Source organism: Schistocerca serialis, chromosome 3 (assembly GCF_023864345.2).
Source record: "Schistocerca serialis cubense isolate TAMUIC-IGC-003099 chromosome 3, iqSchSeri2.2, whole genome shotgun sequence".
NCBI lineage: Eukaryota > Metazoa > Arthropoda > Insecta > Orthoptera > Acrididae > Schistocerca > Schistocerca serialis.
Window position 1 is genome coordinate 672542751 of NC_064640.1, and position 24564 is coordinate 672567314.

A 24564-nucleotide genomic window follows, 5' to 3' on the forward strand; every position below is an offset into this window, starting at 1 on the left:
GTCGTAGATGAGAAGGGTGAACGACAGCTGCGGAGATGTGTACGGGAAGTGTTGAGCAACTGAGAGCCAAAATGAACCAACAGTGCCGGCAGCGGTGGCAGAGCGGTTCTAGGCGCTTGAGTCCGGAGCCGCGCGACTGCTACGATCGCAGGTTCGAACCCTGCCTCGGGCATGGATGTGTGTGATGTTCTTAGGTTAGTTAGGTTTAAGAAGTTCTAAGTTCCAGGGGACTGATGACCTCCGATGTTAAGTCGCATAGTGCTCAGAGCCATTTGAACCATTTGAACCAACAGTGTCTCCTCAACGACCGTTCAGCGAACTTTGCTACATATCGGTCTCGGCAACAAGCGCTTGGTTCATGCACCAATGCGCACTGCTGTTCATCGGCGACGAAGACTGAAATTTGCACGCCAGTACAGCAACTGAACGTCTCCCGAGAGGCGACAGTAGGCCTCTTCAGATGAATCACGTTTCACGCTCCATCGGCGTGAAACTTCTGGAAGCAAACACCCCGCAAGCTGAAGAGTCCAGGCTGGAGGAGGGAGTGTTACGGTGTGGAGACTGTTTTCGTGGTGTTCGATAGGTTCAAATGGTTCAAATGGCTCTGAGCACTATGCGACTTAACTTCTGAGGTCATAAGTCGCCTAGAACGTAGAACTAATTAAACCTAACTAACCTAAGGACATCACACATATCCATGCCCGAGGCAGGATTCGAACCTGAAAACGTAGCGGTCGCTCTGCTCCAGACTGTAGCGCCTAGAACAGCACGGCCACTCCGGCCGGCGTTTGATAGGTGATCTCATCATTCTGGACTGCATAGTGAATTTACACAAGTATGCATTTATGCTCGAGGACCATATCCTCTCCTACATGCAGTTTGTTTTTCCTCGTCACGGTGCCCACTACCACATAGCTATTGTGTACGTGCGTGCTCCGAAGAGCACCAGGACGAGTTTACCGTACTCCCCTTGCCACCAGACTCCCCGGATTTAAACCCAATCGAGAATATGTGATACCACCTGGATCGGGCTGCAGGCGCTGAGAAACCTACCTCACCTGGTCACGACACTGGAGTCGGCGTGGCTCCACATTCCTGTCGGTAACTTCCAGAACCTCACTGACTTCTTTCCTGCACGTCTCGCGCTGCAAAAGATGTTTATACATCCCTTTAACAGGTGGTCATATAAATGTGACTGGCCGGAATACAATCCCATATTTCATATGGGTGTCAAGTGGTTCAAATGGCTCTAAGCACTATGGGATTTAACATCTAAGGTCATCAGTCCCGTAGACTTAGAACTACCTAAACCAACCTAACCTAAGGACATCACACACATCAATGCCCGAGGCAGGATTCGAACCTACGACCGTAGCAGCAGCGCGATTCCGGAATGAAGCGCCTAGAACCGCTCTGCCACAGCGGCAGTCATACGGGTGTCCATTACCAGCTACCATTCTTCCATTTATATGAAAAATTCAACGTAAGATAAATCCTGCGTAGATGACTCGCCTTATCATTTCGTCTCTCTCCTGTTAACTATATGTATTATATCCACTTCTAGGCGCTTCAGTCTAGAACCGCGCGACCGCTCCGGTCTCAGGTTCGAATCCTGCCTCGGGCATTGATGTGTGTGATGTCCTTAATTTAGTTAGGTTTAAGTAGTTCTAAGTTCTAGGGGACTGATGACCTCAGATGTTAAGTCACATAGTGCTCAGAGCCATTTGAACCATTTGATATATCCACTTCGATATTTTAAAAGCGACCACGAGCCTCGCGTTCATTGTACGGCTCCCTGACTCGTCAGATTGCAGACCGTTCCCTGAAACAATGCCTATCGTCTCCACTATTCGTACTGTACATCAAAGAGACCCCAACGGCAGAAGAAAGGTTGTACCGCCCTTACTAGTCTGAGCGGTATGCTTACAAGGGAATATCCAGAAATGCCCCGTGCCTCGTGTAGAAAATTAGTTATATCATCTGGCTAAACGCCACAAAGCGTCTATCATACTTTCAGTCATTTCTCTGTAGCAGCGTGAGGTCAAAGGAGGTGGCACCTAATGAACTGGCAGATCGGACGTGTAAATGGGGATAATATCCCGAAATGCGTCGTGTAGAGAAATGACGAATGGCCGGTAGCATCAATATTGTCGGAGATTATATGAAGCGCCCCCGCCTTATAATGGGAAAAGTGAGGCGGGACTGCGCCGGAGAACGCGACTGCGCCAGGGTGGGCGGCGGGGGTGGGGGGCGGCGCAGCAGGACTTGTTGCGGGCGCGTGCGCGGAGGGCGGAGCGCGGTGCCTATACTAGCCGCTGTCGGCGCGCCACAGCCGCACTTCGACTCCGATTCCGCAGCTGGCCGGCCGCAGCTCTGCCATGGCCCTCTGCGCCCGCTCGCTGGTCGCTGTGCTGGCAGCCGCAGCTGCCGTGGCCGCAGCGGCCGCGGACGATGCTGCTCCCCAGCCCGAGGGCTTCGACTTCGACGCCGACATGCCTGCCGACGACGAGACGCGCGCTCTCGTGCCCGTCGTAGTCACTTCTCTCGACTTCGCACCTCCGACTTCTTCTGCAATCAAAGTCGTCAACGCAACCGAAGATACACTCGACCTGCTGCTTCTCAACCGCTTCCCGCAGCTCCAAAACCTCAACATGTCTAAGACTCGAATGACCACGGTAAGTGCTCTTCCCTATTACCAACTCGGCATGCAAATTCTTCAATTTTAAATACACTACTTTTTTGAGAAATATTTGGACTGCATATCGTAAGACTTTTAATATTTGCATAACCAATGCTAATAAAACTGCACAAAAGATCACCAATGAATCTCTTCTCTGTTCAGTAACTGTGCAGCCTTTCTCGAGTCTGACTTTGCTTTTCGAGACTTGCATTCTACATAATATTTTCACCAGATAATTCAAATTCTGAGAGCCTGAAATACTGCTTTTCATGAAGTTAATTAAAATTATTGTCGAAGTAACGATGTTACTCTCCAACTGACTTTTTTTTATTTCATTATGGATACATTAGTTCAGTTTCAACATCTTAATCATTGACAAGTGATTCAGTAGTGTAGTTTCAAAATTAGTTAAGTTTCATTTCACATTAGATGTTAAGAAACTAATGTTCTTTATTTGAGCATACCGAGATAGTCATATCAATGTCATTTCTAAGGTATGTTACAGTGCAAATTGAAACTAACATGCGTATTGTCCAAAACGTAGTTTGAAATGTTTTACTTCAGAGAAGGAAATAACAGTTTCAGCTAGACTGATTAAGTTCTCATTGTCATGATCTCCTTCTTACTGTGATGTTTTAGGCTATGAAGGACGCTACAGCAAATTTACTGTAGACATCAAGGGAACTGGTAAGTTGGCGATTAGTCTTCCAAGATGTCCTCATCTGACATCGTACACTTAGCACCGGAGCTGTCCCAAAATTAAGATGAAACTTTGGTAGCTACAAAAACTGACAACAGATCTTCCTACGATGTCGTTTCTCGTTCCTTTATAATTTTCCTATTTACTTTGTTGTTTGCTGTCCTTTGTGGAGTCAAAATTAGAGGAAAATTATCAGCACAACTTCCTTTGTAAACTGAGACGCGCTTTGTCTCGTTGTGATGCTCCTAGTGGTACCCGTGCAGTGCTGAAATTTTATTACAAACACAAGCTTTTAGATGCTGCTAAGCAATTTAGTGTTATTCCTTCTTCGCTCGCGCTTCTGAAAAAAATACTTTCATTACTCCTCGAATTGAAGACAACTTTGAAATAATTCTTTATCATTCTGCTTTCCGCTGTACATAATTTACACAAAAATCCTAAAATTTTCTATCATGCATCCTACATGAAAATAATCCAACAATAATCGTAACAGAGTGTTATAATAGTTTATTTTCTTGTTTATAGTAAACATGACAAAGACTCTAGTTTGTGAATTTCCTCGTATGAGAAATCCAAATCACAACACAAAATGCCACATGATGCCAAATAAGACGCTTCGTTCAAATTTCCAAGGTTCTTACTGTTTTCTATGATCTGACTGATTGGCGAAGATGTGAAACACTAACAACCACACCGACGACGAGAGATTTAACTATAAGTTTCATTACTTCTGTTCTTAAATTTAATTAACAAATACAGTATTAAAATACCATATAGTATTAGACAGTTATAATAATATTGTAGCTGTCAAAATACTAATTAGACGCATTTCGTCTTATTTATTATCATATCCTCAGTTTCCAGGTCATTCATCATCACATTTACGTTATAATACCCTCTGCATTTTCATCATGTAAGAGCTACGCCGAAGAAATTCAACGCCAAGAAAATTAGCTGCCCAGCAAGCTTCGAGGAAGTTCTAAGCGCTTAGTTCAAAACCCTGTCAGCCACAGTTGTCCCCGAACTGCCTTTGTGTTCTGATTTTTACTTTATCACAGAAAAAACTCTCTATAAAGAGCAGAAATGACGTTAACACAAGAAAAATAACGTTTGAACTCTCTGATTAAAGTTACCTGGTATCAGGCACAATTCTCATCGAATATAGGATTAAAGCGGATTATTAAAAGTATAAATTTCGTTTATGAATCTCATATTAAACAACAACCGTCTGAAAACTCTGTGTATTCCATGTTAATGAGGAAACCAGTGGATTCATGGTCTAGTTTCACGCGCAACGGTTTTTATAACATTATAAAGAATTTCCTTAATCTTTGAAATAACGCAGATATTAGGATGATAATTTATCAACAGTTATTAAGATTTTTCATGAGACAGATATCATTTAGGGACTCTGAAAAGCTTAGTAACACTCTGTAATGTCCGGGATTCAATACCGTTTCCGGTTGATATGCAGATAAAATAAATTTATTTTTATATCAATGTGTGATGTTTATTCTTTTGGGCAAGTCCGAAAGAACGGACACCATGCGGAATCAACATCTGTGATATACATTATGTGTATTATGTAAACTGAAGGTGGAGGGGTGGTTTAGTGAAAGAAAGGGGAAGGAACTGATGAAATCAGCTGCATCGGTCCGGCACACATTTCCACTCGTCCCAATGCATCGTCTGTTCCTTCCCTTTAGCGTGACTCTGAATACAACTAGGCAAGGCCGCAGCTGTTGCAAGATGAAGCATTTGGCCATTATCTCCGTGAACAAATGATGATTACCGAGAGTTTACTTGTATGTTTCATATCCCCTTTTCTTATAGAGAACTGGGAACAAAGAATACGGACATACTGGCTTTATTTTAATTTATTACGCATTTTTATGCTCTATACGTCACATAGTAGTCATTAACAAATTTTGTAGGCTATGTAAAATGACTTAAATACCACCAGCAGAGACCCGGAGTCACAAAGTTGTTTGTAATTTTAGTAAAATTGTCACTAGTTAGGAGTGTACGATAACGTGGCACGCCTCAGCTGGAATATAAATGAAGGACCCTTTCAGACGGCTGCTGGCTCCGCTCTTTGACGTGCAGTGGCCGCAGCGGCGTCTCAATGGCCCACCGCATTGCTGCAGTCTTTCATGCCCGCAGTAAAAGCTCTCAGCTCTCCTGTGCTCATATTCTTCACTACCGTTCCGGAAATTTTTCCTCAAAGACCTTTGGTAACCATCTTTGGCAATATTAACTAGCAAAATCTAATTGGAATCTGTACTACGTAGTTCCTTCGCGTGTAATTACTTTCTGTCGGCAGGAGGCCTGGGAAAAAATGCTACCAGTAAATATGAGAAACATTGAGACACAAACATAACGAGTGAATATTAGGATTTACTGCGCAGTTTTGATAAAAAAACAGAAAAGGAGGACTTACTGTTAGTTACAGCGCCGTATATCGCACCACATAGAGAACAATCACAATACAACAGTATTCCGAGGGTTCTGCCTCAGTTAAACGTTAATCAGATGCTGCTGTTCACAATAAAAGGTAAGGAGAAAATAACGGCACTGTACAGGAAATATATTCCTCATGCCGCAACAGGTACAAAGATTTATATCAACCATATATCACAAAGTATATTATTTGATGCATTATTTGTTATATTGTACAAGTGCCACACAAGCTTCCACAACAGGTACCAAGAAGTGACTTCGTCGCTGAAAGGTATGGCTTCAACCGACGTAAAGGTAAACCAACAGAAGAAAGAAGATTCGTTTTATCTCATAAGGAGGCAACACGGCAATGGGAAACGTAATTTTTTTTTTTTTTTTTGACATGTATGGTATGTGAAGCTCATAAGTCAGATGTAAGCATTTCCGTGAAACTTTCAAAAATTCACGAGAAGATTGCCGTTGAAATTTGCGAGTTCCTGTAACACTTTAACGTAAGGTCGATTTTCTATACGCTGCACTGCTCTGTGGTAGAATTTTTAATCGAAGGGGCATGTTTGTGACCCTTTCAGTTAAGTTTAATATACATAAAGATGAGAAAAAATCAGGTAACATTCGAGAGTGATATTTTTTGGATCATTGGAGTGAATTTCCTTCAGATAGTTAATTTTTTCGTGTTTTTGATTTATTTCAACTACATACTTCATTTAAATACGAAATTCAACAAATAATGTTAATTAGCACATATGTCATTTTTATGCTAATGTGCGTCTCCTTATTTTTAATTAGATATCGCACACAAAAAAACGCTGTCATAGAAAATATAAATTATTAATTAACGATCACTTGTGAAACATTGTAAAGAAACATAGTTTCAATTTTTTTTAATTATAAAGTTATGGTCAGCACATCCGCATTCAGGCTGACTGAGTCGCAAAGGTAAAAGTCAAGAATCAGGCAAGGAATGAGTTTATAGCCCATATCACGCGTTTCGGATTTTTTCCATCATCAGACATCTACAAAAAATCAAATACTGAAATATTTTATAAAAAATAGTAATGGATAGCTATAGAGACCCTCTTGATTGCAATCACTTGGCACAAACTGTACTACACCTATCGAGGAGCAATTCCTGCACGTAGGTTTTGCGTTTCAAGTTGCATGGGAAACAAACGTTCGCAGACTATAGACTCAACAACGCAGATCGCGAAGCAGGAAGATATTTTTGCCATGAGGTAGCCACAAAATATATAATGGTGCCTAGGCGCATTAACTAATTATTATACCATGTCTCTGATGGCTGTAAACCAGCTTACCATATTGGACATAAAAAATGTATTTATTTTACTGGTCGTAATGGTGAATTTATAGTAATAACAGGTAACACAAAATATTTGATAAAATTTCGGAACATTACGTGCCGCCACACATCGTCAAAAGCTACAATCACAACAACTGTGTAATGTGATGAGAGACAAAAATCAATTTATAAAATAGCAATACAAGAATATGTCTCGAAGATAAATACAGGCGGTAAAAAATTGGAAGGAAAATAGATTATTTTCGTTGAAACTAGGACAGACCGTCTGTCAAACCTAAATCCGGTATCAGAAAGTGCTCAGTATGCGCAACTGCACTTACTTCAAAGCGAAAAATGATTTTCTTATAATGGGTACAATCAGTATTATTTTATAAAATAGAGGAAATATTTTAGTACAAACGAAACTTAGTCATGTAAAACTAAGATATGTTACATGGTGTCATAAAAATCGTAGAGTTTTCTGGTGCTTTACGAAATTTATAAACTCAGAGATTGAAACACATTCTGTAATCGTACAAACTAAATCATAAAATATAATATATGGACGGAAGAAACTAGAAGAGGGTGTCTGAAGGAAGGGGGGAGAGGGTACAGGGCAGATGCGCTGTAAAAAAATGAAAAGGAAACAAAAGAGTTCGTCAGAATCAGGCATTGATACCACACAGTACCCGAAGTGCACAGCCGCACAAATAACAAGTGCTGAAAAATATAGAATGCTACGTGAGCGGATCTGTTCATTCAAGATTCCATGTTTGTTAGTATCAGAATGTTTATAAATTTCAGTTTATTGGAAAGTGTCTAAGTCTAAGCCTTTCGGCTCTATGTGAAAGAACGTTAGAAATTTTCAAAACGTATCTAAACGATGCTTCTTATCATTGAAATGACAACCCATAGCAATAGCGCCTTTATTATAGGGGTCGTTGAATATGGTTAGAAGGTCAAGACCTGTCTGCCCAATGTAGACACTATCACAGGATCAACAAGTGACCTCATATACTCCCAACTTGGTAAATTTATTCTGGTTATTGTGAACACAGGTACACAAAATGTCTTAAGCTTCTTTCACCTCTGGAAGCGAGTTTGTATATTGCCTTTTTTAAATGCATAGGCATTTCGTTCACAGAAGTTCCCTGTACAGGATGTAGATGCAAATTTAGGTCTATGCTCGGGAGAATGGGGAATAGATTTTTTCTTCTATTGAAACCTCATTCACAATGTTCCCTGTTGTAAGTCCATCGTAACTGTTTTGCAGGCCTATTTGTGCGATTATATCAATTTCTTTTCTAACACATGGTGGGCTTCAGTCAAGTTTAGCTAACCTGTAGAAATCTGACTGAAAAAAAGCACGCTTATGAGTGCGAGAGTTGCGTGAGTCCACACTAATTATTGGGTAAGTGGTGCATGGTTTTCTGAAGATACCTAAACGAAAGTCTAGAGACTGCCTAGTAGTAGTTAAGTCTAAGTAGCTAAGCCTTCTATTTGATTCGAAGCCTGCAGTGAAGCGTATTACTAAGTACAGCATACTGAAGGAGCCTGCAAAATCGGTCACATCTGATTCTGTTCTTCTGTGTACAACAAAAACATCGTCTACCTAAACATGATACAAAACTATATTAGCAGCCACTGCTCTATTATTTGCTAAGGATTTTCTTTTGAGGTAATTACTGAAAAAGTCGGCCGGAAAGTCAGAAAATCTGTAACTCATTACCACGCCGTCCTTTTGAAGATAAGTCTTATCGTTAACAGCAAAACAATTAGAGAATAGCGTTATACGCAACAAATCTAACGGTTCATAAAATTTCCCCTACTGTAAGATTCAATACATAAGGAGATTAAGTTTTACGCTCTCCAGAGTCTGTTCAAATGGAACATTTGTATAGATATTGGTTATACCAAGTGACGCCATAACTGTCTCATTTGGAATCTTAGTTTTTCTTAAAAACATCGGCATCTCGTCAGTATTTTTGATGGATCGCGTATTCTTAAAAGTGAACGCAGTTTTTTGCTTAACATTGCAAAAAGTGTTAATTTTATAATTTGGACCTTCGTATCCATCCAGAACGTGACATACTTATGCATTTATGCATTATTCTTATGGAGAATCATCTGTGACCAAAGAACTGTTGGTTTTGGATTCATGGGGATTTGTCTGCGTTTAGCATACTCGGTAGCCAAAAGAAAGTTCGAATCTTCTCACATTTTTTCAGATCAATAACCAATTTAGGTAGAGCGTTCCTTACAGCTTCCACTATGTTATTAGAACGAAAGAAATTCAATATATTATGTATACAATCAATGTACGATACAAGGACTGCAGAGCTATCTTTAGTTAATTTTGCAAATAACTACCTTATTTTCAAGCAATTTTCTATTCAACGCGTTTACGATGGTGAAGAGAGAATTTGAAAATGAGCCTGTAGGAGCAGGTTTACTGACTGTTTTTCGAGTGGACATAGAAAACGGCTTATAGAAGCTGTGGGACCTTATGCATCCTACATACCACTTTTGTTTCGTCCACAGTTCTTTTAACAGTGTTAGTATCTACCTTAGCGGGTAGACTGAAATTTCGGCCCCTTTATAAAAACGAGTTTCCATCAGGAGAATGATTGATGTCTTTATATCGGACTCTTGTTGTGTCCATACGACATTGCATTTCTATCGTTCTAATGACAGAGAAAGCTGTAACGAACCGTCTTCCTATATATTTTTACTTACTTCAAGAAATTTTTGAAAATTTCCAACTAACTTTTTGCAACCCAGTAAACTAAACACAGACCAATCTCCATGATTCGAAAACTACCAATTCTTCGGTCACAATCAAAGGTCCATAAGAATAATATGCCAATACGACAAATTTTTGATGGATGCCAAGGACCAAATTTTAAAATTAACATTTTTTGCTATGCTAAGCTAAAAACTGCGCTCACTTTTAAGGATAAGTGGTCCATCAAAAGTAGTTATTAGATGGCGATGTTGTTAAGAAAAACTAAGAAGCCGCATGAGGCAGTAATGGAGTCCATATCTAAAACCAATTAGTATACAAATGTCCCAGCTGAACGGACTTCGGAGATCGTAGAATCGAATCTCCCTATGTATACGAACCTTACAGTAGGGGAAAGTTTTTGAACCGTTAGATTTGCTGCGTATAACGCTAGGCTTTAATTGTTTTACAGTTAACAATGAGACTTACCTTCAAAAGGGCGACGTGGTAATGGGTTGCTGCCTTTCTGACTTTTCAGCCGAATTTTTCATTAATCACCTCGAAAGAAAATTCTCTGCAAATAATACGACAGTATCTGATAATATAATTTTGTATCGTAGGTAGGCAGGCGATGTTTTGTTTCACTTAGAAGAACAGAATCTGATCTGACCGATTTGACAGGCTCCTTCAATCTCTTGCTTTCATTCCTACACTTTACAGTAGGGTTCGAATCAATTAGAAGTCTTAGCTGCTTAGACTTAAATATTATTAGGCAGTCTACAGACTTTTGTTTAGATATCGTTAGAAAACCATGCACCACTGACCTGATTATAAATGTCGATAATGCCACCTGCACGCGCATAACCGTTATTTCTAACGTCATTTTCAGCAGGTTACCTAAATTTGGCTGAGGCCCTGTATGCGTTAGAAAAAAAATTCATAGAATCACAGAAATAGCTCTGTAAAACGGTTATAATGAAAGTACAAAATTGAACATTGTAAATCGGTTTTCATTAGAAGATAAAAATCTGTTGCCCATCCTCCCGAGATTAGATCTAAATTTTCTTCTACATCCTGTACAGGGCACTTCTGTGAACGAAATGTCAATGCATTTAAGAAAGTCAATATACAAATTGGCTTCAAGACGTTCTAGAAACTTAAGACTTTTCGCACATGTGTTGATAAAAAGCACTATAAATTTATCGAGTTGCGAGTATATGAGGTCACTTGTTGACCCTATGACAGTGTCTACATTGGGCACACAGGGCTTGACTTTCTAAACATATTCAACGAACACTGTAATAAAAGCGCTTTTGCTATTTGTTGTCATTTCAGTGAAGAGAGGCATCGTTTAGATACGTTTTGAAAATGTCTAACGTTCTTCCACGTAGAGCCAAAAGGCTTAGACTTAGACATTTTGCAAGAAACTAAGATTCATGATCATTTTGTTGCTAACAAACGTGGAATCTTGAATTAACCGATCCGCTCACATAGCATACGATTTTTCAATATTTTTCAGCATTTGTTATTTGTGCGGCTGTGCACTTCGGGTACTGTGTGGTAACAATGCCTAATCCCCACAAACTCTTTTGTTTCTTTTTAATTTTTTTTACAGTGCATCTGCCCTGTACCGCCCCCCCCCCCTTTTCATTCAGCCATCCTCCTCGAGTTTCTACCCTCTATGTATTATATTTTATGATTTAATTTCGACAAGTACAGTACGTGTTTCACTCTCTGAGTTTACATATTTCGTAAAGCACGACAAAACGCTACGATTTTAATGTTTCAACGTGCATGGCACCAAGTAACATATCTTAGTTTTACATGACTGAATTTTGTTTATACTGAAGTATTTCCTTAGTTTTATAAAATAATACTGATTGTACCCATTATCAGAAAATGATTTTTCGATTTGAAGTAAGCGCAATTGCGTATATTGGGTACGTTCTGATACTGGATTTAGGTTGACAGACGTTCTGTTCTAGTTTCGACTGATGACCATAGATGTTAAGTCCCATAGTGCTCAGAGCCATTTGTTCTAGTTTCAACGAAAATAATATATTATCCTTCATTTGTTTTACTGCCTGTATTTACCTTTGAGACATATTTTTGTATTGCTATTTTATAAATTGATTTTAGTCTCTTACCATATCACACAGTTGTTGTGATTGTAGCTTTTGACGATGTGTGGCGGCACGTATGTTCCCAAATTTAATCAAATATTTTGTGTAACCTCTTATTACTATAAGTTCACTGTTACCACCAGCATAAAGAATACATTTTTTATGTCCATTATGGTAAGTTGGTTCACAGCCATCAGAGACATGGTATAATAATTAGTTCATGCGCCTAAGTACCATTATATATTTTGTAGCCACCTCATGGCAAAATTGTTTTCCTGGTTCGCGCTCTGCATTGTTGAGTCTATAGTCTGCGAATGTTTGTTTCCATGCCACTTGAAACGCAATACCTACGTGCAGGTGTTGCTCCTCGATAGGTGTAGTACAGTTTGCGACAAGTGATTGCAATAAAGTGAGGCTCTATAGCTATCCATTACTATGTTTTAGATAATTTTTGTATTTAATTTTTGTAGATATCTGACCATGGAAAAATTCCGAAAAGCGTGATTTGTGCAGTAAACTCATTCCTGGCCTAATGTGAGACTTTTGCCTTTGCGACTCAGTCAGTCTGAATTCAGAAGTACTGATAATTATAATAATGATCCCCTGCCTACTCCATGGTTTTAAGTCGTATCTATATTACTGAAAATTAATTTTCCCCCTCCTTATATATTTTATGTCTCACAGTAATGAACATGCATCATTGTTTACAAATTTACTAGTGCCGGGAATCAAACACAAGCAGCTTGCTTGGTAAGTGAGCATTCTATCACGCAGCCACTTTGGCTGTTGAAAAATATTCTTTGCGTAGGGTATTAAAGACTTCAATGTCGCTTTTCTCAAGAACTTCCTAGAATAACGTATATCTTTTGTAGTTGACTGTTCTTTGAATTCTACGATAAATATAGAAAAAATACGATTCCCGTTCGGTTTTCTTGTGAATTGTGGATGGAGACGGTGGAATGTATCCAGCTGGAACTATCCAGTTACAAGGAAACGGTGTTAAGGTGCGCTCGGACATCAACGCCGATATGTATTGACCATCGTGCTTAAAGTCCATAAAGTTCATACCTTGACTTCTGTATGGTATATCATCCCAGTAACCAGCAAAATGTTCTGATAAGAATGTTCTTAGTTCGTCTCTGGAACCCTTTTTGGCCTTATGAGGGATCCAAATCATTCGTAAAATATAGTGAATGGCAAGTGTAATAAACGGCTTCTTCAGCTAGCTTACAGCACCGTTGTTAAAATGTAATGTTTCGTAAGTAACAGGCACAAGTTTCCTCGCCATGTACAGAGTGATTTGTGTAAGATGTTAATAAAAAAAACAGTTGTTGTAAATAAAGGAACATTCATGCGATCTAGGTTTTAGCAAGTTTTTACCAAGTAAAAAAGATCACTCCTTCTGACTTTCCAACATGAGAAAATTTAATCTTATGTTTTTATGTATAGTTTAAGCGTTGGACGTCCCTCGTGGGGAACGTCTTCTAGAGAAGTACAACGTTTGAATTTAACCACTCGTTTCTCAAATGTTGTACCTGAAGGGGTCTAGTCTTCTTATAAAAGTTCACCATGTCCGTATGAATTCCCGTTGCATATAAACGTTTCGAAACGAGGAATATTTTGAGAGTAGGAAACACGCACAGCCCGGCTGGCTTAAGAAGGTGTATAAACATTTTCAGGCAATTGAATTACGTCATTACACAACATGTATCCATCAACAAGGACCAAAATCCCATGTTATCAACGGCACATTTGTGACAGGTCACGAAATGTTTACCTTTACCATATAGTCAAACGTGGAATATCTGAAAGCCATTTAAATTTGGAATGGAAATTATACTTGTACACGAGGCACCATCACGCCACATATCAAAAACGTTGATTTCAGATTGCAGGTGTACGGTATGCAGTCATCAAGTTTCAGTTATCCCCACGAAGAAACAAAGTTAATTAATTAATTTTTTGTTTCCTTACACATAACTGGTAATTAAAAACCTATTGCAATATTACCGTAACACTACACTAGAGAAGCCAATAGAAAAATAGAAAACAGCGCACACCATTCGTGAAATAGAGACAACCTGCACCGCATCGTAGTGGCTTCTCTAGAGGAGTGCTACGGTAATACGGCGCGGGGATTTTAATTTGTACCAGTACAACAAACATCCATCAGCATCAAACTAAAATTTATTTACGTAAATTTCTTTTCTAGAGATGATAATTAAAACCTTACGATTACCCCTAGTGCACCTGTACTCTGTATCCCACGTTTTCGTTATATGGTGGAGGTTACATAAAGTGCAAAAATAATTTTCCACTCCATTCGCGAGAGGTAAGCAGGAAGAAAGACACATGGTATCCTTCTATATGAAAGATAATTTTTACTGCAAACATGTAGTTGCAAACAAACAATAAGTTCATTATGTAACTTTTTTGAAGGGATGATTAAAACTTTGACTAAATCTCACAGACATGCCATCCACTCTCAATATCGTGCCGTGGACTGTAGCTGACTGCCAGGCAACAGCATAAGCCGCGGCGAGTACCTCGCAGACTGGTAGACCTGTCCAAGTCTTCGGCCAATGTCTGAACAGAACACAGTGACATTATTTTACCTTTATCTGGTAAAGCCAGGCGTGTGTAGAACGCGCACGTTATTCTTGTCGAACTTCAGACCTCTGATAGACTGTTCCTGGAAAGAACACCATTCGTGCTTCTCTACCTTTCCGAGTATAATGTTTGCACCTTCAATAAGCCTGAAGTATCCGTATGCAATTTAAATACGGTAATCGTTTGGAGGCCGCTGGTTTGATTCGTAGAATTTCTGATCCTATTCCTGATAGGAGACTATATGTTGCTGTTTATTATTCATATGGATATTCCGCGAATGTTGGGTCATGATTTTAATACGCAGTGGATTAACAACGTACTACAGCAGAAACGAGACTGATCACATTAATAAGGAATTGCTCACCGTGAGGTACTAGTGCACACATATTTTTCGAGCTTTAACTATGCCGCTCAGTGACGAGTTTCATCAACTCCATGGCAGTGACGAGCAGTTTACTACAGATGCGTCCGTATGCTGCGCGGAAAGCTGAAACCGGCTTAGCGCCTGTGCTGCGCCACGGGAAATGACACGCGCAAACGTTTTACGGCCTGCGAGTGAGGAACACAGAGGTTTTTGTGTTCAAATTCGTGACACATTAAATTAGCACCACTCAATGAACACATCTGGTACGTATACAGACTAGCAGAGCGGATGTAATTCGTTTTGTGTCAATCTTCGTAACTATATTTTCTGGATGATTGCGAGAATTCACGTGCTGTGTGCTGCTCAGCCACAGATTAGTACGGTTTGAATGAAACTCGTAATAGTGCTAGGGAAAAGTCGAAAAACAGTCGTCCATTGATAGGCAATGACAAACAGTTTCTTAGAAATCTAGCAGTTTGTTTCTTTTGTGTCAGGTAGCACATACACTTCCATCCATTACACTGATATATTCGTGGAAATGATGGTTAAATTATAAAATTTTTCACGCTCTGCGAAAAGAATTACTTGAACCCCCGTTCAGACTTCATAATTCGCAAAAATTTTGGTTGTGACTCAAAGAACATCAACGTCAATTGCGATTTAAGCTCCAACGAAGAAATATTTTTTTTTTTTTAGCTCTTCACTAAAGACGAGCCACAGTCAGGAAATTCTTGTACTACCTTCCACTTTATTTCTAAATTACTTTAAAAAATCCGCATCATTTACTACGCATTTACATCCTTCCACGCAACTCCTTTCCCCATTTTATTTATCCCACCGTTCCTGGACTGTTGAGTACATTCACTATCGCATTTGCACTCGAACATGTCCTCTCCTTATTCTTGTCTTCACTAATGGAAACAAACTGCAAACCGTTAGATCGATATCATGGATATAATGTTGGTGGTTAACAATTTTGGAACCAACTGCAGATAGAGCCCGGAAGAAAGGGCGATCAGTGTTCCTTCTCCTCCTTCTCCTGCCCCTACATCTACATCCACATAGGTACTCCGTGAGCCACCGTTAGGTGCATGGCGGAGGGTACCCTGTACCACTACTTGTCATTCCCCCTCCTGTTCCACCCGCAAGAAGAGATAGGGAGAAACGACGGCTGTATGCATCCGTATGAGCCTTAATTTCTCATATTTTATCTTCGAGGTCCTTACGAGCGATGTATGTTGGCGGGAGCACAATCGTTCGGCAGTCAGCTTCAAATGCCGGTTCTCTAAATTTTCTTCATAGTGTTTCGCGGAAAGAGCGCCGCCTTCCCTCCAGGAGTTCCCATTTGAGTTCCCGAAACATCTCTGTAACACTTAAGTTTTGTTCGAACCTACCGGTAACAAATCTAGCAGCCCTCCTCTGAACTGCTTCGATGTCTTGACTCAATCCAACGTGGTACAGATCCCAAACACTCGAGCAGTACTCAAGAGTAGGTCGCACCAGTGTCCTATATGCGGTCTCCTTAACACGTGAACCACTCTTTCCTACAATTCTCCCAATAAACTGAAATCGACCATTTGCCTTCCCTACCACAGTTTTTTTTATGCTCATTCCACCTCCTGTCGCTTTGCAACGTTACGCCCAGATATTTAAACGACTTGACTGTATCAAGCTGGACACTAGTAATACTGTATCCGTACATTACAGGTTTGTTCTTCCTAATCATCAGCATTAACTTACATTTTTCCACATTTAGGGCTAGCTGCCATTCATAAAACCAACTGAAATTTTTGTCTAAGTCGTCTTGTATCTTCCTACAGTCACTCGACTTCCATACCTTACCGTACACCACGGCATCATCAGCAAACAATCGCAGACTGCTGCCCACCCTGTCCGCCAAATCATTTATGTATACAGAGGACAACAGTAGTCCTACCACATTTCCCTGGGGCACTCCTGACGATACCCTTCTCTCTGATGAACACTCGCCGTTGAGGACTACATACTGGGTTCTATTACTTAAGAGGTCTTGAAGTCTTCGAGCCACTCACATATACTTCAAGTTGCTTTCTACTCCTGGTATAGGTTCGCACCTACGTTAATAGCCTGCAATGGGGCACCATGTCAAATGATTTCCGGATATCCAGAAATATAGAAACTGCCTGTTGCCCTTCATCCATAGTTCTCGGTATATCATGTGAGAAAAGGGGCACTCTGAACTTCGCTCGAGCTATGCTTTCTAAAACCACGCTGATTCGTAAAAATAAGCTGCTTAGCTTCAAGAAAGCTTATTTAAGTTGCATCTCTACACCTGATATCTTTATTTCTATGTCGACCATACGGGGGTCTGTCTCATGGTGAAATGACGGTATGTTTGTACGTTTCTCCTGCGTGAACGATTTCTTGAACGTGAGATTCAAAACTTCGCCTTTTGTTTTGCTATCTTCAACTGCTACACCATACTGGTCAACAAGTGACTGATTGGGAGCCTTAGAACCGCTTAGCGATTTTACAGACGACCACCATTTTCTTGGGTTCTCTGCCAGATCTTTTGCTAAGGTGTGAAGGTGGTAGTTGTTGTATACTTCGCGCTTAGATCTTTTCGCAGACGCACGAATCTCTCCTAACTTTCGCTTCTCGTCGTTTGTGCATCCACATTTGAACCTAGAGTGCAACAGTCTTTGCTTCCTCAGCATCTTAAGTATTTCGTTAATAAACCATGTGGGGTTGGGGGGGGGGGGGGGAGAGGAGGGATTGTTTTCATCTTTTTCCACTTACTAGGCACGTAACTCTGCAGACCACGACTTACAATCTGCTTAAGCTTTGCCCATAATACCTCTGCATGCATCTCACTGGTACTAAGTATGCCAACTCATTGTCTAAGTAAGATGTCAATAACTGCTTACCTGCTCTATCTAGAAGAAACACTCTCCTAGCCTTCTTGACTGATTTATTAACTTTCGTAATCATAGTTGCTATAATGACATCACGATCGCTAATCACCGTTTCTATACTGACATTGTCGGTAAGGTCCGGCCTGTTTATAGCTACCAGTTCTAAGATATTTCCGTTGCGTGTGAGCTGCCGAGATAGCTGCTCAAGACAACTTTCAGAAAACGTATGCAAAAGTATTTCTCGTGTCTGTCTGTACCCACCGTAACGAATTCATAGACATCCCAGGCTATACTCGGCAGGTCAGAGTCGCCTGCAACTAGTATCACATGATCTGAGTATTTACGCGCTATTAGAAGAATGTCTCCAGAACTGCCACAGACGAATTGGGTGGCCGGGCAAAACATCCAACACATAACATAGTTTCACCTACAGCTGTTACACGCGACCAGACAATTTCACTATCACACTCAAATCCGACCTCAACAGAGACAATGTTTTTGTCAACTGCAATGCGAACTCCCCCTACTATGGCCTGTAATGTGTCTTTCCGATATACGTTCCACGACTCGGTAAATATCTCAGAGCTTTCCACTTGAGGTTTCAGCCAGCTCTCAGTCCAAAGAATAATTTGTGCGCGAGAACTTTCCTCGAGAGCAGTGTATTTGGGAACTTTATTACAAACACTTCGACAGTTTACTGATAAAATTGTTACAGTCGAAATGCCTTCATTCTGAATGCCATCTGACTTCCGTTGCTGTGAACCGGTTGGCGAGTATTCATCAGAGTACCTCAAACTACCGCCTAGCCTAAAAGATCTTCATGTGCGCTCCACAAGTACTCTGCTACACGAGCAGCTGCTTCCTTTGTGCTGTGCATCCCTGACCTACCAAGGGGAGTCATACAAACCTCCACACGATAACGCAGGTGCAGGAATCTGCAGCCAAGACCGTCACAGAGTCGACGAAGCCTTTGGCTGAGACCGTCCACTCAGCTCAGAGTCAGAGCACACCGATCAACTCTGGGAACGATGCTGCAAACTGCGAGCTCTGTTTCCTACCCGCTGACGATGCAGCAGTCTTCAACACCTCCATCAGCCACTTGTACGAACTGAGGATCGCCTCAGAAACCATGCGACAGGTATAGTTGGTGCCGACGTGAGCCACAACTTGCAGCCCGCTGAATCCACCACGCTCGATAGCCACCGGCAAGGCCGCCTCCACATCTCGGATGAGGCCCCCCGACAGACGTAGCGACTGCACACTGGCTTTCTTTCCATCCCTGAACGCTGTCTGTCTAAGGGGCTCTATAACGCGCCTGACATTGGAGCCTCCAATAATCAGTAAACCACTCCCTCGCCTGCTTGCTCGAACCCTACTGAATGAGCGGCAACCTGTCCTGTCCACTCACAAGATGAGTGGGCGAGGCCAGGCGGCCAGTCTCCACTTTGGCCGACCGCCTCGAGCAACGCGATCCAGTTACCACCAGCCACTCACCCTGCCATGACGGCGAATCCATCGCGTCGTGCGCACTATAAGGTGCCTCGGAAGCAGAGCCCGTGGTCCAAACAAGTGACACCTGACGTGACACATGCGACGTGCCAGATTCTCCGCCACCGCTACACTCCGAAGCAGACGCCTGAAGGTGGTTGGGAGGCTGACCGGTGCCAACAGAATGTTCAGCTGTTCAAGAACTGCGGCCAGATCCTCCTGCGTCCGCACGCAGTATGCACAAATCATACTTATCCTAGAAATCTAACTGAAGAAGTAAACTATAAAAGCAGCCAATCCAAGATATGCGAATTGCTACCCACAAAATGTGTCACCAATGGACGCTGATGCGTAATAGAGCTACGTATTATGTGATCAAAAGTGTCCGGACACCCCCAAAAACATACTTTTTCGTATTAGGTGCATTGTGCTGCCACCTACTGCCAGTACTCCATAGCAGCGACAGCAGTAGTCATTAGACACCGTAAGAGAGCAGAATGGGGCGCTCCGCGGAACTCACGGACTTCGAACATGGTCAGGTGACTGTGTGTCACTTGCGTCATACGTCTTTACGAGAGATTTCCACACTCCTAAACATAACTAGGTCCACTGTTTACGATGTGATAGTGAAGTGGAAACGTGAAGGGACACGTACAGCACAAAAGCGTACAGGCCGACCTCGTCTGTTGACTGACAGAGACCGCCGCCAGTTGAAGAGGGTCGTAATGTGCGATAGGCAAACATCTATCCAGACTATCACACAGGAATTCCAAACTACATCAGGATCCACTGCAAGTACTATGATAGTTAGGCAGGAGGTGAGAAAACTTGAATTTCATGGTCGAGCGGCTGATCATAAGCCACACATCACGCCGGTAAATGCCAAAGAACGCCTCGCTTGGTGTACAGAGCGTAAACATTGGACGATTGAACGGTGGGAAAAGGTTGTGTAGAGTGACGAATCACAGTACACAATGTAGCGATTCGATGGCAGGGTGTGGGTATGGCGAATGCCTGGTGAACGTCATCTGCCAGCGTGTGTGGTGCCAACAGTAAAATTTGGAGGCGGTGGTGTTATGGTGTGGTCGTGTTTTGTTGGAAGGAACTTCCACTCCTTGTTGTTTTGCGTGGCACTATCACAACACAGGCCTACATTGATGTTTTAAGCACCTTTTTGCTTCCCACTGCTGAAGAGCAATTCGGGGATGGCGATTGAATTTTTCAGCACGGTCGAGCACCTGTTCATAATGCACGGCCTGTGGCGAAGTGGATACACTACAATAACATCCCTGTAATGGACTACCGTGCACTGAGTCATGACCTGAATCCTATAGAATACCTTTGGGATTTTTTGGAACGCCGAATTCGTTCCAGGCCCCACCGACCAACATCGATACCTCTTCTCAGTGCGGCACTCCGTGAAGAATGGGCTGCCATTCCCCAAGAAACCTTCCAGCATCTGACTGAACGTATGCCTGCGAGAGCAGTAGCTGTAATCAGGGCTAAAGGTCGGCCAAAACCATATTGAGTTCCAGTGTTATCGATGAAGGTCGCCACGAACTTGTAAGTCATTTTCAGCCTGGTATCCGGATACTTTTGATCACAGAGTGTAGCTGGTCTGTTCAGTTAGGAACTCTTGCGCTAAAGACTTGATGAATTTACACTTGCAAAAACGTTAGCTTAACGTTCTTAAACAGATAATGGCGCACGAAAATTAATGAATATACTACTTGGAAAACACAGGAAAGGATAAACACTCAACTTGCCGCTCTGTAGATGCACTCGTAACAGTGCAAGTCTCCCTTTCAGTAAAAGTAAATAGCTGCCATTCTTCTCTTAACGTATCAAGATATTAGGGCTGTAAAAGGTAGGAATGCTTGTTCAAACAATTACTTTGTTTTCCATATGTCTGGAGGACAATAGCAATAAACCTAAGTCGGGCCATCTGTAAAAGTATCCGGTACAGAGATGCACTAGTTTACAATTGCTTTAGTGTGTCATTGAAACACGAGAGATGCTCTGCCAATTGTTTCTCTACCAATTAATAAGGCACCCACAAAAATGAAGCTTCCTAACAATGGTATGGTCTTCAAGGATGGCGTTAGCTGTATCTGCGGGAATGTTCAAGGATTCTTCTGTTGGGTGTTAGGGCATGCATCTGTCGCTCACGAGTATTTTTCAAACTGAAATATTAACGTCATATCGACTAATACCATCAAACTCATATCAATATTATCCACATGAATCGGGACCACGTTTTGTAAAACAAAAAACATAAAATGGTGATTATTAAAATGCTTATAACTGAATTGCACAAACCACACACATTGCATTTGGAACGCAGAGAAATTTCAAGAGTTCAGTTGGAATATTCGACGAATGCGTCAGGGATATACATCACTGCTTCGAATAATGAGCGAACACAAAGCCAAGGCCCAGCATGAAAGCTCTTAAGAGTCATCTGATGACAGATTTTTGAAATATGAGCAACTGGTAATGGTTACATTTGAATAAAATTTTCAATTCATACTTGTGGTTGCTGGATTTAAGTTACAATCCTTGTAACTTAGTGTAAGGTTTTGGAAATACGTAAGAAATACAGGCCAAACTTATGGCCCATGCTCAAGCCGGAACGATGAACCTCAGATCATCACATCACCTCCACCAAATTTTTCTGTAACGTCTGTATGTCCAGTGTCCACAAAATTTAAGGATACACCAGATCCTCACTCGCCTATCTGATTGCTACGTCATCTACGTCCCTCGTCACTTCATGAAATCTCACAGCCACACAGATCAAGTAACGAAATTAACATTCAAATAGATGTAACTGTCGTAGATCGTAAGTTATTTTACAGTTCTACCAAGAAACCTAGGCTTAATGCATACCAGTGGAGCAGTTCTCTAACACTGCTCTCTGTCTCAGAGACGCAAGGATAATTCTCTTCAAAAAATGACATCGTCTTCAGCCGTTTGGTTAGTTAATTATCCTCTGGTATCCAGTCCCTCTAACAGAGCTCTAATCAAACTCATTGAATTCCTCCCTTAGCTTAATCTTAAGGAAACACGTCTCTGACGTTAATGTGCTGCACCGGAGCGCACATTCACTACCTAATGGAAGGTATGCGGGCATCCCTATTTAATACGGAATTGACCGCTAGATTTCACAAGAGGGGACTCGCCAGTACAGAAGCACGCTGGGAGTACTGTGTAGCCAATAGACAAGTAAAAAATGTAAATGTCGTGTGACTAGAGCCTCCCGTCGGGTAGACAGTTCGCCGGGTGCAAGTCTTTCGATTTGACGCCACTTCGGCGACTTGCGCGTCGGTGGGGATGAAATGATGATGATTAGGACAATACAATACCCAGTCCCTTAGCGGAGAAAACTCTCCGACCCAGTCGGGAATCGAACCCGGGCCCTTAGGATTGACATTCTGTCACGCTGAAAACTTTTTTTTTTTTTTTTAATCTCATTTTGTTCGCTTTTGTTCGTTGCATCTGCTCGGAGCGGACGTCGTAAGACATCCGTTTAAGTTCGTTGTCGATCGATTAACTTAGTTTTTTTATTACAGAGAGCGGCTAACCATCTGACCGAACAGCATACCACTCAGTTACTGGGGGCGGACAACAGACGAGTAGTAATAGTAGAAAGGATCTGTCAGAAGAATTCGGTAACTTTGAAGTGGACTAGTCATTGTGTGTCAACTAAGTAACAAATCTATCAGGGACATTTCAAAGTAGTGTAGGTCGACTGTTGATGATGTGATTGTGAAGTGAAAAGGTGAAGGAGTAACCACAAGTCTAGACAGACCTCATGTCCTTACGGACAGGGACCGACGAACATTGCGAAAGGTGGCTGTAGAAAACCGCATGACGTCAGCCAGGAGGAATCGCTCGCCAGTTAAAAATAAATAAATAACTAAATAAAAACGTGGTAGTACAATGACTGTGCGTAGGGAGCCAAAGAGAACAAGATTAAACTGTCTAACAGATTCTCATGGGTCACACATTTCTGTAGTCAATGATAAGCAGCGACGCAACTGAACTGAACACTGGATGACGAAACGCCTGACTTGGTTTGACGAATCACGCTGTACCCTGTGACATTCCAATGAAAGAGTCTGGGTTTGGCGAATACCAGGGGAACGTCACCTGCGATCATGTATAGTGCCAACAGTGAATAACGGAGTAAAGGATGTTACGTTATGGAGGTGGTTTTCGTGATTAGTATTTGGTATCCTTACCGTGCTTCTGAGAATGCTAAATGCGAAAGGATACGAAGACATTTTAAAGCATTGTCTAATGTGTACAGTACAGGATCAATTCGAAGATGATGATTGTTTGTATCAGCATGACGATGCACTCTATCATAAAGCAGCGTCTGTGAGACAGTGGTTTGCCGATAATTACGTTTCTGAAACGGACTGGACAGCCAAAAAACTCAACCTGAATCCAATGAAACACCTTTGGGACGAATTAGAACGTCGACTTCGCTCCAAACCACAGCGTCTAACGTCACTAACTTCTCTGGTTTCAGCCCTCGAAGAAAAATCGTCTGCCGTTACTCCATAGAAATTCAGACATTTCATTGAAAATGTTCCCAGTAGAGTTGAGGTCTTCATAAAGTCGAAGGCTGGATACACACCATATTTAATGTGAAACTTCCTGGCAGATTAAAATTGTGTGCCGGCCCAGACTCTAACTCGGGTCTTGGTCCGCCATAGTTTTAATCTGCCAGGATGTTTCATATCAGCGCACACTCCACTGCAGAGTGAAATATTCATTCTGCATATTTATTGTCCTTTAGAAGTTTTCCATGTATTTGTGATTAGACAGTGTATGCTCAGATTCTTTGACGCCACATAAACGTTTACGCTGGCGTTACCGTAGGCATTTGGCCTGGTAGTCTATCTCAGTGAACTGCGACAAATTCTGTTATATTTATATCATTTTCCTTGTTCTTTTTTCTGCCACTGGAGCGCTAACCTTCTTGGATTAAAATTGTTCTGGCTTCTAAACCATAGTGAGGGACACCGTAAGGAATACAAGTGGATCTTTGGGTCACTTGTTTATTTGTGGAATCATATAGGAGTTGGAACGTGTTTCTTAACTGAACCATTAAACAGTGATCTGCGTTTCGTACCATATAGTCTTGTCCCTTCGAGCACATAACTCCAGTATTCTAACAAACAGGAAGTCATTCAAGATATTAATTAACTGTGAAAT